This window comes from Corylus avellana, chromosome ca4 (assembly GCF_901000735.1).
Source record: "Corylus avellana chromosome ca4, CavTom2PMs-1.0".
In the NCBI taxonomy this organism is placed as follows: domain Eukaryota; kingdom Viridiplantae; phylum Streptophyta; class Magnoliopsida; order Fagales; family Betulaceae; genus Corylus; species Corylus avellana.
This window is the reverse complement of record NC_081544.1, coordinates 6,995,665-6,999,674: the sequence shown is the minus strand read 5'-3', so window position 1 is coordinate 6,999,674 and position 4,010 is coordinate 6,995,665.

Genomic DNA, 4,010 nt, shown 5'->3' with positions numbered 1-4,010 from the left:
GCCATTTCATGCCATGCTATCATGGAAAAAAGTTTCATAAATCCACTAATTAGGAAAGTAAGGTGGTGTTTGATATACCATTTGAATAAATCAAAATTATATATATAATTTTGATTTATTCAAATGGTTAATTTTTTTTTAATAAATTTAAGACTATTTTTGGGAGAAAAATTCAAAAGAATCTAATTTGACATGTGGGGATAGTATACTAGGTCAAAATGTTATTTTTTAGAGTTTGAAGGTGTAAATGCAAAAGCAGTAATATTTCATTCGGCCAATATCACACGCACACCACAACTTTTTCACATTTCAAGTAGGAATAAAATGTCCCCAAGTGCTCTCATTTTCAATGGTGCTATAATCAAATTGCTCGGAAAGAGATTTAGAATTTGAATCTGCATGAAAATATCTTAGAGAATAACTTGTCAAGGACTATGAAATCGTTGGTTTATGGTTTATGGTTTATGGGCAATTGCATGGATTTTTTCAAGAAATCTTTATTTCGATGCAACTCACATGAATCTTTGTATATTGTTGTGCTTGCACCTACACTGGTAGTTTTGATTTATTCAAGGAAAAAGATGAATCATAGGTTGGAGGCCGTATTTCCTGCAATATTCCTTCGTGGGCCAAAGGTGAATAATGAGGGTTGTTGAGAATAAGGTTGTATATTGAATCCTACTAAATAATGTATACAAGAGGCTTATATATATATAGGCTAATAAGACAGACAATAAATATACATTACCCATGTGGGACTACATTACATATAATCTAACAGCCCCCCTCAAACTCAAGGTGGAGTATGAGAGACCAACTTGAGTTTGGAAATAAGATCACGAAAACACCCTGAAGGATGTGACTTTGTAAAGATGTCCGTGAGCTGATCATGAGACATGACAGAATGAAGCTGTAGTGAGCCTTGAAGAAGATGATGACGGACAAAGTGGCAATCAATCTCAATATGTTTGGTCCGTTCATGAAACACGTCATTATGAGCAATCTGAATAGCACTCATGTTGTCACAGTATACAGGAGTAGCAGAAGAAAGAGAGACACCCATATCATGTAACAGCCATTGCGACCAAAGAAGCTCCGAGGTGGTGTCAGCTAGAGCACGATATTCCGCCTCGGTGGTAGATCGAGCAACAACAGTTTGTTTCTTACTTTGCCAAGAGATATAAGAGGTGCCAAGTAGGAAACAGTAACCAGTGGTAGAGCGACGATCTGTGGGATCACCTGCCCAATCCACATCGGTATAAGCAATCAGCTAGAGAGAAGACTGAGAGGAGAAATAGAGCCCATGAAATAATGTCCCCTTCAGGTAGCGAAGGATGCGAAAGATGGCTGAGAAGTGAGTGGAGCGAGGAGCAGCCATAAACTAACTCACCTGATGAACAACATACAAGATATCAGGCTGAGTGACTGTAAGGTAGACAAGACTGCCAACTAAATGCCGATATAAAGTTAAATCACGAAGAGACTTTCCATCATGAGGAGTGAGGCGAGCATTAATGGAAGCTTAGATTCACATCTTTTTACACAAGAATATTGTTTATTGATTTGGCCAATGATGTACAAAGTTGCTTGAGGATTGGCATCAGCCTTGCTTTACTTGCATGAGGAATGGGAGGAAAGAGTCAGATGTTTATAGTTTCGGTATTGTTGCTTTAGAGATTGCTTGTGGAAAAAAACCAATCAAGCTCAATGCCCCTGAAGGTCAAGTAGTCATGGTGGAGTGGGCTCAAGAGCTCTATGGAATAGGAAGGTTACTTGAAGCAGTTGAACCAAGGCTGGGTGGAGATTTTGACGAGCAGCAAATGGAGCGCTTGATGATTGTTGGGCTTTGGTGCGTTCACCCTGATCGAAACCTTAGGCCTTCGATTAGGCAAACAATTCATGTTCTCAATTTTGAGGCTCCATTTGCCTGTTCTCCCTTCAAATATGCCGAGGCTAGGACATGCTACTTCAACAGGGAATAGAAATACATTATCACTTTCAATGTCGAGTGTTCCTACTGATTATGAGATCTAGAGGAAGGAATCAACATTCAAGCAATAATTACACCAATTCCTCTCTGTCCACCTCATCTTCTGCGGCTCCTCCATCTGCATCGCTTTTGTATACGAGCTAAATTGGTTAGAGGTACACTATCCCTTTTGTGTCTCATTTTACATTTTAGTTTACCCAAATTGCTCAAAATGTTTTAGGGTGTAGATGATATACATGTGGATGTGTTTCTATCTTAAATATGAACTCATTTAAGACGTTTTATTATCATGTTTTGACTATTAATGTTTATGTTGACCGATTAAGGTTTCAGTACTATTTATTATTTAGAAAATTATTTTGTGTTATTTAATGCTTTCCTTGTAATTTCCTTGCGCCTCAAAGGCAATTAGCTAGTTAAGAAACCAGTCCTAACTAACGCCCATTTCAATTCCTTGTATATGATTCTGGAGTGTATCTTGTAATTTTCTCTTTTATATCAATTCATATATAGTTCTATGGAATTAAGAGTTTTTTTTTTTTTTTTACTTTTCAATGTTATAAATGACCTAATTGATTAACTTAATTGGCTGAATTAAGATAAGGCATTTAAAAATACGCAATTGAAATGGTCCCATCTCAAGCCGTCCTAATGGACTACTAAATGTTACCTATGTATGAGGCCGGCCATGTTGTCTTCATTATAAGCTTTCACACATCATCCTTTCATGCCATGTTGTCATGGAGTTTGCTTTTTGTCTCAAATCTTAAAATGATTCTCAAAATTTTTTTAAAATATTTCTTTATTTTTTATAAAATTAAAATTTTAATTTCTATTTTTTTTAAAAAAAAAAAAAACAAAAAACAAAAATGATCAATTTTTGAATTATCAGTACGGCATGCTTGCGTCACACACACATCACAACTTTTTTTTACTTTTCAACTAGGAATAAAAATGTTCCACCTTCTCTCATTTTCAATATTATAAACTAAAGAGGGTTAATTAATTATTATTGTTATTATTTTTTGTACCCAATTCTCAACGTACCACAAAACATTTATTATTGACTTTTGATCTTTCTTACAAATAATAAAAAAATATTTGATATTCATAAATTTTAAGAAAATTTTAGGGGATCTCAATCCTAAATAAATGGGAAAACAACAAAATCATTAGCATTAAAATCAATAGGCCTCTTAATTAATTGACTATGCTCTTGCACTCTTTGACTTTAGAGTTTAGACTATAACTCTCTATATGCATAATTTCTATTGGAACATGAATCATTGGAGTTCAAAATTAATAGGTTACGTGTCTCACAAGTTTATCTATAGATCAGTCTATAAAATTTATTTTGGTGTGTATTGCTATTTTGTTTGAAGCTCTCCCATCTCGACTTCTATGCTAGTTTTGAACTATTAGCCTATGAGGAATCATATATATTATGCATATCAAATTTCAGGAAGATCTACAATTCCTTGCTCTCTAGTAAATAAGTACATTACAAGCAATACACAACAGAATAAAAGTATGTCTACTAAGGAGTTTGCTTTTTGTCTCAAATCTTAAAATGATTCTCAAAATTTTTTAAAAATATTTATTTATTTTTTATAAAATTAAATTTTTAATTTCTATTTAAAAAAAAAAAAAAACAAAAATGATCTATATTTGAATTATCAATACGGCATGCTTGTGTCACACACGCATCACAACTTTTTTACTTTTCAACTAGGAATAAAAATGTTCCCAACTTCTCTCATTTTCAATATTATAATAATAATAATAATTAATTATTATTATTATCATTATTATTATTTTACCCAATTCTCAACGTACCACAAAACATTTATTATTGTCTTTTGATCTTTCTTACAAATAATAAAAAAAATATTTGATATCCATAAATTTAAAAAAAAATTCTAGAGGATCGAATGGGGAAACAACAAAATCACTAGCATTAAAATCAATAGGCCTCTTAATTAATTGACTATGCCCTTGCACTCGTTGACTTTAGAGTTTA